The following is a 14,062-nucleotide window of genomic DNA, read 5'->3' as shown; positions in this document are numbered from 1 at the left end:
TTCAGGGAATGAAATCTGCTGTCCTTATCTGGTCTGGCCTGGCCTACATGTGATTTCAGGCCCACAGCAATGTGTTTGATTCTTAAATGCCCTCTGAAATGGCCTAGCAAGCCACTACAACTGCTACAAAACTTCAAAAATGACCAACCCTGCAAAGTCCTCCTCACTAATATCTGGGGGCTAGTGCCAAAATTGGGAGAGCTGTCTCACAGGCAAGTCAAGCAACAGGCTGACATAGCTATGGAATCATATCTTACAGTTAATGTCCCACAGGGACACTCCAGATAATGACACCACTATCCCTGGGTATGTCCTGGTCACACTGGCAGAACACATCCAGCAGAGATGGCAACACAGTGGTATGCAGTCAGAAGGGAGTTGCCCTGGGAGTCCTCAACATCGATTCTGGCTGATTACCATGTACCGCCCTCCCTGAGCTGATGAATCAGTGCTCCTCCACGTTGAACATCACTTGGAGGAAGCACTGAGGGTGGCAAGGGCACAGAATGTCGTCTGAGTGGGGACTTTAATGTCCATTACCAAAAGTGGTTCGGTAGCACCACTACTGACCGAGCCATAAAGAACATAGCTGCTACACTGGGTCTGCAGCAGGTGGTGAGGGAACCAACAAGGGGGAAAAACATATTTGATCTCATCCTCACCAACCTGCCTGCCGCAGATGCATCTGCCCATGACAGTATCGGTAGGAGTGACCACCGCACAGTTGTAGAGACGAAGTCCCACCTTCACATTGAGGATATCCTCCATCATGTTGTGTGGCACTAGCACCATGGGATAGATTTCAAACAGATCTAGCAACTCAAGACTGGCCAACCATGAGGCACTGTGGGCCATCAGCAGTAGCACAATCTGTAACCTCATGGCCCGGCATATCCCCCACTCTATCATTACCATCAAGCCAGGGGATCAATCCTGGTTCAATGAAGAGTGCAGGAGGGCATTCCCAGAGAAGTACCAGGCATACTTAAAAGTGTCAACCTGGTGAAGCTATACCACAGGACTACTTGCATGCCAAACAGCATAAGCAGTAAGTGGTAGATGGAGCTAAGTGATCCCACAACCAACAGATCAGATCTAAACTCTGCAGTCCTGCCACATCCAGTTGTGAATGGTGTTGGACAATTAAACAACATCCCCATCCTCAATGATGGAGGAGCCCAGCACATCAGTGCAAGAGATAAGGCTGAAGCATTTGCTACAATCTTCAGCCAGTAGTGCCAAATGGATGATCCCATCTCGGCCTCCTCCGGAGGTCCCCAGCATCACAGATGCCAGTCTTCATCCAATTCAATTCACTCCACGTGATATCAAGAAACAGCTGAAGGCACTGGATACTGCAAATGCTATGGGCCCTGACAATATTCCAGCAATAGTACTGAAGACTTGTGCCCCAGAACTTGCCGCACCCCTAGCCAAGCTGTTCCAGTACAGCTACAACACTGGCATCTACCCGGCTATGTGGAAAATTGCCCAGGTATGTCCTGTACACAAAAAGCAGGACAAATCCAACCTGGCCAATTACTGTCCCATCAGTCTACTCTCCATCATCAGTAAAGTAACAGAAGGGGTCATCAACAGTGCTATCAAACGGCACTTGCTTAGCAAAAACCTGCTCACTGACGCCCAGTTTGGGTTCTGCCAGGGCCACTCAGCTCCTGGCCTCATTGCAGCCTTGGTTCAAACATGGACAAAATGGCTGAATGCAGCTCCCACAACACTCAAGAAGCTCGACACCATCCAGGACAAAGCAGCCCGCTTGATTGGCACCAGATCCATAAACATTCACTCCCTCCACCACCAACGCACAGTAGCAGCAGTGTGTATCATCTACAAGATGCACTACAGCAACTCACCAAGGGCTCCTTCGACAGCACCTTCCAAACCCATGACCACTACCATCTAGAAGGACAAGGGCAGCAGATAGATGGGAACACAACCACCTGGAAGTTCCCTTCCAAGCCACTCACCATCCTGACTTGGAAATATATCGGCCGTTCCTTCACTGTCGCTGGGTCAAAATCCTGGAACTCCTGCCCTAACAGCACATGGACTGCAGTGGTTCAAGAAGGCAACTCACCACCACCTTCTCAATGGCAACTAGGGATGGGCAATAAATGCTGGCCCAACCAGTGAAGTCCACATCCTGTGAATGAAAACAACAAAAGAGGTCAGTGCTGTCTGAAAGAAAAACCATAGAACAAGGTACAGACTAGCACTTGAGGTGGGTGGGGGGAGGGAATCAAAACGGAGGAGAGAGTTCATGGTTTGACGTTGTTGAATTCAACGTTAAGTCCGGAAGGTTGTAAAGTGCCTAATCGGAAGAGGAGGTGCTGTTCCTCCAGCTTGCATTGGGCTTCTCTGGAACATTGCAGCAGACCAAGGACAAAAACGCGGGCATGAGAGCAGGGTGGTGAATTGAAATGGCAAGCGACAGGAAGGTCTGAGTCATGCTTGTGGACTGAGCAAAGGTGTTCCGCAAAGCGATGACCCAGTCTGCGCTTGGTCTCCCCAGTGTAGTGGAGACTGCATCGGGAGCAGCGAATACAATAGGCTAAATTGAAAGAACTGGAAGGGAATTGCTGCTTCACCCAGAAGGAAGGTTAGGGCCTTGGAGAGTGAGGAGAGAGAAGGTAAAGGGGCAGGTATTACACTTCTTGTGATCTTGTGAGAGGGGGATGAGGTTTAGGGGTGATAGAAGAGTAGACAAAGATGTCCCGGAGGGAATGGTCCCAGTGACAGGAAGGGTGGGGGAATGATGCGTTTGCTGGTGGCATCTTATTGGATGGGGCAGAAATGGCAGACGATACCCCTTTGAATGCAGAGGCTGGTGGGGTGGCAAGTGAGGACAAAGGGGACATTATTGCGGTTCTGGGAGGGCGGAGATGGGATGAAGGCAGAGACACGAGAGATGGGTCGGACATGGTGAGGGCCCTGTCAACCACAGTGGAAGGGGAGCCCTCAGTTAAGGAAGAAGGAAGACATGTCAGAAGAACTGTTTTGAAAAGTAGCATCATCGGAACAGATGCGACGGAGACGGAGAAACAGAGAGAACGGGATGGAGTCCTTACAGGAAGCGGGGTGTGAGGAGCTGTAGTCGAGGTAGCTGTGGGAGTCGGTAGGCTTGTAATGAATATTGGTGGACAGTCTATCACCAGAAATGGAGACAGAGAGGTCAAGGAAGGGAAATGTCAGAGATCGGCCATGTGAAGGTGAGAGAGGGGTGGAAATTGGAAGTGAAGTTGATACATTTTTCCTATTCTGGATGAGAGCTTGAAGCAGCACCGAAAGTCATCGATGTACCGGAGAAAAGAATTTTGGCGGGGGCCTGAGTAGGGCTGGAACAAGGAATATTCCACATACCCCATAAAGGGGCATAACTGGGACCCATGTGGATATCCACAGTCACAACCTTTTATTTAGAGGAAGTGAGACAAGTTAAAGAAGAAATTGTTCAATGAGTGAACAAGTTCAGCGAGGATGGAGATTGTTCGGGCCTCCGTTCAAGGAAGAAGCGGAGAGCCCTCAGACCATCCAGGTGGGGGATGGAGGTGTAGAGGGATTGGACGTCCGTGGTGAGGAGGCGGTTAGGGCCAGGGAACTGGAAATAGTTGAAATGCCGTAGGGTCAGGATAATCACAAATGTAGGTGGGAAGAGACTGGATAAGGGGAGAAAAACCAGTATGCCTCACAGTAACCCCATTCTAACATACTCACCCCATCATCCCTGTATCCCCATTCTAACATAACTTAATACCCCTTCGCACACCAAGCAGCCTGTTACAGGCAATAGATAATAATACAAAGAGTCATGTACAGAAGTATGGATTACATATTTTAAATTTTATAAAGTTATTACAGGTTGGTAATGACTCTCCATCCAATTCTTTGGTGTAGATCCTCTGCCAATTCCTGCTTGAATTTATATAGAATCATTGAAATTCTGGCCTGATTCCTCAAGATGGTTTGATGCAAACTCGATGCTGTTCACTCCAATGCAGCAGAATCAAATCAAAGTCATCCAGTGAAGGTCTCCAATGGAGCACACGCGTGGCCTTTAATGCATCTCAGTCTCTGTTCCTCCAATCTAACAGAGAGGACCTCTCTGATACAACTACTGTCTTCTATCTAGCTCTGCCAATGTGACCATTGTAGCTCACGCTAGGTGTCTCAAATGGAGTTTAGACCCAGGTGTCTCTGTTCCAACTCAAAGGCTCCAAGGCAGCTTGTTGAAGATTCCTAAAGAAATTCAGTACAAAGTAGTTCCCATGTGCATCAGTCAATATCATGCAATACAGCCTAGTCAATGCAATCCGGTCCAAATCAGCTACGGTCTCCAATGCAGTTTAAGTCTGGGTAGCTCCAATCTAGTTTGTTCCAAGACTCTTCCAAGACTCAGTCCTGATGTCTCCAATAGCAGTGTGATCTGGCTATCTCCAATGTAGTTCAGTTCAGTTCCAATTTCTTCAATGTACATCAGCCCTCCAATGCAGCTCACTGTGGGTGCCTCCTATGGAGCTCGGTCCTTCAAATGCATCTCCTTCCCTCCATCTCCAGTACAGCTAAGTCCCAGTGTCTCCGATGCAGCTCTGTGAAAGCAGGTTGAATACAACTCACTGCCAGAACCTCCCATGCAGGTTGGTGTCTTCAATGTGGCTCAGAGCCAGTGCTCCATGTGTAGATTGCTGCCTCCAATGTGCAGCTCAAAGCCAGTCCCTCCAATGCAGCTGTGTCTCCAATGCATTTCAGTGCAAGTCCGGTTGTGTCCAACTCTCTTCTAATGCAGCTCAGTTGTCTTCAATGCATTTTAGTGCCAGTAGCTCCAATGCAGCTTTGTCTCCAAAGCATTTCAGCGCAAGTTTGGTTGTGTCCAACTCATTAAGTGCCAATAGCTCCAATGTCGTTAAGATCTCCGTGGCAAATACCTCCAGTGTAACTTGATGTCTTCGATGCATTTCAGTGCTGGTATCTCCCATGGGACCCTCCGTCTCCAACTGCAGCCAGGTGTCTTGAAAGCATTTCATTGCCAGTCCCTCCAATGCCAGTATCTCCCATGCAGTTCAGTGTCTTCAGTGCATTTCCATGCGAGTACCTCAGACTCAGCTTGGTGTCTTCAATGCATTTCATTGCCAGTCCCTCCAATGCAGTTCAGTGTCTTCAGTGCATTTTAGTGCCAGTGCAGCTGTGTCTCCAGCGCAGCACAGAGTCAGTGCTTCTAATGCAGTTCGGTTGTCTCCAACGCATTTCAGTGCCAGTAGCTCCAATGCAGCTTTGTCTCCAATGCATTTCAGCGCAAGTTTGGTGGTGTCCAACTCATTAGGTGCCAATAGCTCCAACATCGCTCAAATCTCCGTGGCAAATACCTCCAGTGTAACTTGATGTCTTCGATGCATTTCAGTGCTGGTATCTCCTATGGGGCCCTCCGTCTCCAACTGCAGCCAGGTGTCTTGAAAGCATTTCATTGTCAGTCTCTCCCATGCCAGTCCCTCCCATGCAGTTCAGTGTCTTCAATGCATTTCATTGCCAGTCCCTCCAATGTAGCTCATTGCCAGTCCCTCCAATGCAGTTCAATGCCGGTCCCTCCAATGCAGTTCAGTGTCTTCAGTGCATTTCATTGCCAGTCCCTCCAATGTAGCTCATTGCCAGTCCCTCCAATGCCAGTATCGCCAATGCAGTTCAGTGTCTTCAGTGCATTTCCATGCGAGTACCTCAGACTCAGTTTGGTGTCTTCAATGCATTTCATTGCCAGTCCCTCCAATGTAGCTCATTGCCAGTCCCTCCAATGCAGTTCAGTGCCAGTATCTCCCATGCAGTTCAGTACCAGACCCTCCAATGCAGTTCAGTGCCAGTATCTCCCATGCAGTTCAGTGTCTTCAATGCACTTCCATGCGAGTACCTCAGACTCAGTTTGGTGTCTCCAATGCATTTCATTGCCAGTCCCTCCAATGCCAGTATCGCCAATGCAGTTCAGTGTCTTCAGTGCATTTCCATGTGAGTAGCTCAGACTCAGTTTGGTGTCTTCAATGCATTTCATTGCCAGTCTCTCCAATGCAGGTGTCAGTGCAGCATTTTGATGTGGGGCGAGGGCTGGAGGGGGAGGGTGGGGGCGGGAAGGGGAAGAGGCAGTGGCAGTAGCAGCAGCCCCCCCACCTCCCCTCCCTCTCCAGCGGGTAGGGGAGGCAGGGCAGAGCAGAGCAGGGGAGGGACGGGACGGGAGCTATACTGCCGGGGTCACATCACCTCGCACCAGCAGGAGTGCAGCAGCTCGGCCAGGGCGCTGACCACGAAGACCAGGGCGAAGGAGCCGAGGACGGCGCGGAGGACCCCGAGCAGCTGGCGGGAGTGGTGCCGGCGGCGCTGGGGCGGCAGCTCGGGCAGCTCCAGGTGGAAGGCGGCGGCCCGGCGGCCGCCCACCCAGCAGCGGTAGACGCCCTGGTCGGAGCGGCGGACCCCGGCGATGTGGTAGACGGCGCCGCCGGTCGGCTGGTCCAGCCGGTGGGTCCCGTTGCAGCCGCGCAGCAGGAGGTCGAGGCGGGTGAGGAGGGTGGAGTCCCGTTGCCAGGAGACCGGGGTGTAGACCGAGGCCCCCGGGCAGCGGAGGTGGGCCTCCTCGTGCACGTCCAGCAGGAGCGTGTCCAGCAGGAGGGTGGCGCGCGGCGGCGGCCAGGCGGCGGCGGTGGGTGGGGCGGGGGGAGGGGCCGGGGGGAGCAGGGGCGCGCCGCGCGCGTCCCCGCGGGGGGGCGGGCCCAGCAGCTCCCGCGCCTGCGCGGCCAGCAGCTCGCGGCCCTCCCGCGCCGCCCCGCACTCGCGCCGGCAGCTCTCGTAACGGATCTCGGGCCCGCGCCGGGGCAGGGCCTGGCCCAGGCGGCGCTGCATGAGGCCGCAGGGCAGCTCGGGGCCCGGGGCCTGCTCCTCCTCCTCCTCCTCGGCCTCCTCCTCCCCGTCCTCCCCGGCCTCCCACAGCGAGGCCCAGCAGAAGCCCAGCCGCTTCCTCTCGCCGGGGGCCCCGCAGCGGTCGCACTCCTGCCAGGGCCCCCAGCGGGTGTGGAGCCGCAGGCGGGCCCCGCCCGGCAGCCGCAGGCTCTGGTTGCCCAGGGCGGCCTGGCCCAGCCCCCGGTGGGAGGCGTGCAGCAGCCCCGCGTCCTGCACCTCCACCCGGTAGGCGCCCAGGGTGGCGGCCCCGGCCTTGCACAGGTACAGGCCCGAGTCCCCGGGCTGGGCCCGGCCCAGCAGCAGCGCCCCCCCGCGCAGCAGCGCCCGGGCCGCCAGCCCGGTCAGGGGCCCCCGCTGGGCCCGGGCCCCCCGCGGCCCGATGAAGGTGCGCGGGCGGGACTCGGGGCCGGGCTCGGGCTCCGGGTGGTCGGCGGGGTCCGGGTGCTCGGCCCCCGACCCCCGGCCCGGCCTCCGGCTCAGGTTGAGGTATTGCCAGTGAACCCCCTCCTCCTCCTCCGCCTCCAGGGCCCCCGGGCACCGCAGCGTCATCGGGTTCTCCGAGAGGAAAGGGACCAGGCAGGGGCCGGAGGCCGAGGCCCGACCCGGCTCCGGACACTCGGCCTCCAGCACCTCCTTCTCCAGGAGCCGGGGCAGGCTCCCGATCAGCGCAAACAGGGCCACGGCCAGGAGCACCGCCGTGTGTCCGAACATGGGGGCCAGGGCCCGGGGGGCGGGGGTTCCTCAGGGGCCCCGGAGGCTCCGAGTGGCTCTGGAGGGTGAGGGGGGGGGGGGGAGGGGCAGAGTGAGGTTATCGCGGGGGAGGAGGGGGCATTGTGAGGTCACCAGGGTAGGGGCCACATCAGGGGTGGGGCATTGTGAGGTCAAGAGGGGGGCGGGGCATCACAGGAGGAGTCGCAGCAGTCAGCAGGGCCCGTGACATCAGGGCCCGTGACATCAGGGCCCGTGACATCAGGGCCCGTGACATCAGGGCCCGTGACATCAGGGCCCGTGACATCAGGGCCCGTGACATCAGGGCCCGTGACATCAGGGCCCGTGACATCAGGGCCCGTGACATCAGGGGGGAGGAGCCATTTCGGGGTGGGCAGAGAGCTGTGAGGTCATCGGGGGGACGGGGAGCTGTGAGGTCATCGGGGGGACGGGCAGCTGTGAGGTCATCGGGGGGACGGGGAGCTGTGAGGTCATCTGGGGGAGGGGTGAAATCATCAGGGAGGAGTCAAGAGGGCAGAGCTCGGAGGTCATGGCGGCAATCGCTGGGACTGGGGGTGTCATCATAGGGGACGATGAGGTCATCAGTTGGCCAGGGTGACATCATCAGGTCACTCAGGCTGTGGTAGGTGTGGTCACTCAGGCTGTGGTCACTCAGGCTGTGGTCACTCAGGCTGTGGTAGGTGTGGTCACTCAGGCTGTGGTCGGTGTGGTCACTCAGGCTGTGGTCACTCAGGCTGTGGTCACTCAGGCTGTGGTCATGAGCAGTCCCTCTGGGGGTAACCGGGGCTGTGGTCGGTGTGGTCACTCAGGCTGTGGTCACTCAGGCTGTGGTCGGTGTGGTCACTCAGGCTGTGGTCACTCAGGCTGTGGTCACTCAGGCTGTGGTAGGTGTGGTCACTCAGGCTGTGGTCATGAGCAGTCCCTCTGGGGGTAACCGGGGCTGTGGTCGGTGTGGTCACTCAGGCTGTGGTCACTCAGGCTGTGGTCGGTGTGGTCACTCAGGCTGTGGTCACTCAGGCTGTGGTCAGTGTGGTCACTCAGGCTGTGGTCATGAGCAGTCCCCCTGGGGGTAACCGGGGCTGTGGTCGGTGTGGTCACTCAGGCTGTGGTCACTCAGGCTGTGGTCGGTGTGGTCACTCAGGCTGTGGTCATGAGCAGTCCCCCTGGGGGTAACCGGGGCTGTGGTAGGTGTGGTCACTCAGGCTGTGGTCACTCAGGCTGTGGTCATTCAGGCTGTGGTAGGTGTGGTCACTCAGGCTGTGGTCATGAGCAGTCCCTCTGGGGGTTACCAGGGCTGTGGTAGGTGTACTGAGGACATCATGATGTTTCCTTATCTAAGGGAGGAAATGCTTTGTACTGTTGTACAGGGTTTTGGTGAGACCACATAAGACCATAAGACATAGGAGCAGAAATTAGGTCATTCGGCCCATCGAGTCTGCTCCACCATTTAATCATGGCCGATAAGTTTCTCAACCCCATTCTCCCGCCTTCTCCCCGTAACCTTTGATCCCCTTACCAATCAAGAACCTATCTATCTCGGTCTTAAATACACTCAATGACCTGGCCTCCACAGCCCTCTGTGGCAATGAATTCCATAGATGCACCACTCTCTGGCTAAAGAAGTTTCTCCTCATCTCTGTTCTAAAAGGTCTTCCCTTTACTCTGAGGCTGTGCCCACGGGTCCTAGTCTCTCCTACTAATGGAAACATCTTCCCCACGTCCACTCTATCCAGGCCTTTCAGTATTCTGTAAGTTTCAATCAGATCCCCCCTCATCTTTCTAAACTCCATCGAGTATAGACCCACAGTCCTCAAACGTTCCTCATATGTTAAGCCTTTCATTCCTGGGATCATTCTCGTGAACCTCCTCTGGACCCTCTCCAGGGCCAGCACATCCTTCCTGAGATACGGGCCCCAAAATTTCTCACAATATTCTAAATGTGGTCTGACCAGAGCCTTATAAAGCCTCAGCAGCACATCCCTGCTTTTATATTCTAGTCCTCTCGAAATAAATGCCAACATTGCATTTGCCTTCCTAACTACCGCGTCAACCTGCAAGTTAACCTTAAGAGAATCCTGGACTAGGACTCCCAAGTCCCTTTGCACTCCAGATTTCTGAATTCTCTCCCCATTTAGAAAATAGTCTATGCCTCTATTCTTCCTACCAGAGTGCATGACCTCACACTTCCCCACGTTGTATTCCATCTGCCACTTTGCCCATTCTCCTAACCTGTCCAAATCCTTCTGCAGCCTCCCCGCCTCCTCAATACTACCTGTCCCTCTACCTATCTTTGTATCATCTGCAAACTTAGCCAGGATGCCCTCAGTTCCTTCATCTAGATCATTAATGTATAAAGTGAAAAGTTGTGGTCCCAACACTGACCCCTGCGGAACTCCACTAGTCACTGGCCGCCATCCTGAGAAGGACCCCCTTATCCCCACTCTCTGCCTCCTGCCAGACAGCCAATCTTTTATCCATGCTAGTACCTTGCCTCTAACACCATGGGCTCTTATCTTACTGAGCAGCCTTGTCAAAGGCCTTCTGGAAGTCCAAGTAGAAAACATCCATTGGCTCTCCTTTGTCTAACCTACTCATTACCTCAAAAAATTCTAACAGATTTGTCAGGCATGACCTCCCCTTGATGAATCCATGCTGACTTTGCCCGATTTTACCATGCACTTTCAAGTATTCTGAAATCTCATCCTTAATAATGGACTCTAAAATCTTACCAACGACCGAGGTCAGGCTAATCAGCCTGTAATTTCCCGTCTTTTGCCACACTCCCTTCTTAAATTGGGGGGGTTACATTAGCGATTTTCCAGTCCTCTGGGACCCTCCCTGACTCCAGTGATTCCTGAAAGATCGCCTCCACTATCTCTTCAGCTATCTCCTTCAGAACTCTGGGGTGTAATCCATCTGGTCCAGATGATTAATCCACCTTCAGACCTTTCAGTTTTCCTAGCACCTTCTTGGTAATGGCCACCATACTCACCTCTGCCCCCCAACTCTCTTGAACTTTGGGGATGTCACTCATGTCTTCCACTGTGAAGACTGACGCAAAGTACCTATTCAGTTCCTCCACCATTTCTTTGTTCCCCACTACGACTTCTCCAGCATCATTTTCCAGCGGCCCAATGTCCACTTTTGCCTCTCTCTTACCCTTTATATATATCTAAAAAAACTCTTGCAATCTTCTTTTATATTACTGGCTAGTTTACCCTCATATTTAATCTTCTCCCTCATTTTTTTAGTTGTCCTCTATTGGTCTTTGTAGGCTTCCCAATCCCCTGGTTTTCCACTGCTCTTCGCCGCATTGTATGCTTTCTCTATAGCTTTTATGCTGTCCCTGACTTCCCTTGTCAGCCATGGTTGCCTCGTCCTCCCTTTAGTATGCTTCTTCTTCCTAGGGATGAATTTTTGCTGTGTCTCCCAAATTACTCCCAGAAACTCCTGCCATTGCTGTTCCACTGTCTTTCCTGCTAGTCAATTCTGGCCAGCTCCTCCCTCATGTCTCTGTAGTTGCCTTTATTCAACTGTAATACCGTTACACCTGATTCCAGCTTTTTCCTCTCAAATTGCAGGGTAAATTCTATCATATTATGGTCACTTCCTCCTAAGGGTTCCTTCACCTTAAGCTCCCTTATCAAATCTGCCTCATTACACATCACTAAATCAAGAATTGCCTGTTCCCTAGTGGGCTCCACCACAAGCTGCTCCAAAAAGCCATCTCATAAACATTCCACAAATTCCTTTTCTTGGGATCCACTACCAACCTGATTTTCCCAGTCTACCTGCATATTGAAATCCCCCATGATCACTGTAACCTTGCCTTTCTTACACACCTTTTCTATCTCCTGGTGTATCTTGTGCCCCACATCCTGACTACTGTTCGGAGGCCTGTACATAACTCCCATTATGGTTTTTTTACCTTTGCGGTTCCTCAACTCTACCCACACAGATTCTACATCATCTGACCCTACATCGTTTCTTGATATCGATTTAATTTCATTTCTTACTAACAAAGCAACCCCATCCCCTCTGCCAACCTGCCTATCTTTTTGATAGGATGAATATCCTTGGATATTTAGCTCCCAGTCCTGATCCCCTTGCAGCCATGTCTCCGTGATGCCCACCACATCATACATGCCAATTTCAATCTGCGCCACAATCTCATTTACCTTCTTTCGTATACTGCGCGCATTCAGATACAACACCTTCAGTCCTGTATTTCCCGTCCCCTTTCTCATTGTCGTCCCTTTATCTGATGTGCTTGAAGTTAGATTCCTAGCCCTTTCCAAATACTCTGGCTTATTTTGTGTTCTGGAGACTTTAATAGCCTCTCCTGGGCTCTCCTTTCTTTTCAGTTTTTTCATAATTTTCCATGAAGTTGAATCCACCCCCCCACACACTAACCTGCTGCTTTGTTTCCCATTAGTCAAACTCCTTGGAGTTTTACCCTTCCCTCCACCCCTACTTTCTAGTTTAAAGTCCTGTTGACCACCCTATTTACCCTTTCTGCTAGAACATTGGTCCCAGATCGGTTCAGGTGGAGACCATCCCAACGGTACAGATCCCTCCTGTTCCAATACTGGTGCCAGTGCTCCACGAAATGGAACCCCTCTTTCCCGCACCACTCCTTTAACCACGTGTTTACTTCCCTTATTCTCGCGTCCCTATGCCAATTTGCACGTGGCTCGGGTAGTAATCCGGAGATTATAACCCTTGAGGACCTGTTCTTTAATTTAGTTCCTAGTTCCTGATAATCCCCAAACAGGTCCTCTTTTCTAGTCTTATCTATGTTATTTGTCCCGACGTGGACCACAACAACTGGATCCTCCCCCTCCCTCTCCAATATCCTTTCAAGCCGGTCAGAGATGTCCCTCACCCTGGCACCGGGCAGGCAACATACCATGCGGGACTCTCGATTCTGCTTACAAAGGAAGCTATCAATTTCCCTAATTATAGAATCCCCTACAACTACCACTTGTCTTTTTGCTCTCCCCTCTTGAATGGCCTCCTGTGGCACGGTGCCATGGTCAGCTGGCTCATCCTCCCTACAGCCCTCTTCCTCATCCACACAAGGAGCAAGTACCTCGTACCTGTTGGACAAGGTCAAGAGCTGAGGCTCCTCTGTTCCTGAACACAGGATCCCTCTATCTGCCTCACTTGCAGTCACACCCTGCTGACCCTGACCACTGACCAGACTTGAGGTACTTAATCTACCAGGTGTGACCGCCTCCTGATACCAAGTGTCCAGGTAACTCTCCCCCTCCCAGATGTGCCGCAGCGTCTGGAGCTCGGACTCCAGCTCATCAATTCTGAGCCGGAGTTCCTCCAGCAACCAACACTTGCTGCAGATGTGATTACTGCGGCTCGCAATGGGATCTGCCAGCTCCCACATCATACAGCTACAGCACATCACCTGCCCAGCCATCTCTACTTAGATAATTAATTTATTAATTATCTTTGCAGTGTTTTTTTTTCAAACTTGGTACAGATTTCCTACCAACCAATCAGGTCACAGCTTTCCTGTGACGTCACTTTTTCAGTTTTGGCTTCAGTTACTCTGTGCCCCGAGGTCACCGCTCCGGTGCTCCTCCCTGGAGACAAGGCCGCGAATCCCTGAGGTAAGCTAGATTTATACTCACCGCTCCGGTGCTGCTCCCTCCGAGTCTGCTCCCAGGATTTACTCACCAATCAGCTGCTTTTTCTTTAAAATCCACTTTCAGAAGAGTGTCCCTCGCAGGTCTGGTGCACTCCTGAAGGCACTGCCTCTTTTTTTTTAGGTTTGAGGAGGAGGGAGGGATGGAAGCACTACAGCAATGTAATGCTTGGGGCTATTCCATTCTTTGACAGTGGGTCCTCCTCGATTCCCTCCTGAGTCGCGGTGGCTGCGATGACTTCTCCCACAATGCTTCAGTCACTTCTCACCAGGAGTACCGTGTGCAGTTTTGGTCTCCACATTGAAGGAAGGATAGACTTGCATTGGAGCCGGTTCAGCGAAGGATCACTAGCTTGGTCCCCGGGATGAGGGGGCTGTCCTATGATGAGAGGTTGAGTAAACTGGGCTTATACATTCTGGAGTTTAGATCAATGAGAGGTGATCTCATTGAAACATGCAAGATTCTGAAGGGGTTTGACAGGGTAAACATTGAGAGATTGTTTCCCCTGACTGGGGAATGTAGGACACAGGGGCACAGTCTCAGGATAAGGGGCCGATCATTTGGGACTGAGATAAGGAGAAATTCCTTCACTCACAGGGTTGTGAATCTTTGGAATTTTCCACCCCAGAGGGTGGTGGATGCTCCAATGTTGAATATATTTAAGGCCGGGACAGACAGATATTTGATCTCTCGGGGAATCGAGGGATATGGGAGCAGGT

The sequence above is a fragment of the Cetorhinus maximus genome, unplaced genomic scaffold, assembly GCF_964194155.1.
Source record: "Cetorhinus maximus unplaced genomic scaffold, sCetMax3.hap1.1 HAP1_SCAFFOLD_429, whole genome shotgun sequence".
Taxonomy (NCBI): domain Eukaryota; kingdom Metazoa; phylum Chordata; class Chondrichthyes; order Lamniformes; family Cetorhinidae; genus Cetorhinus; species Cetorhinus maximus.
Note: the sequence above shows the minus strand (reverse complement) of the source record.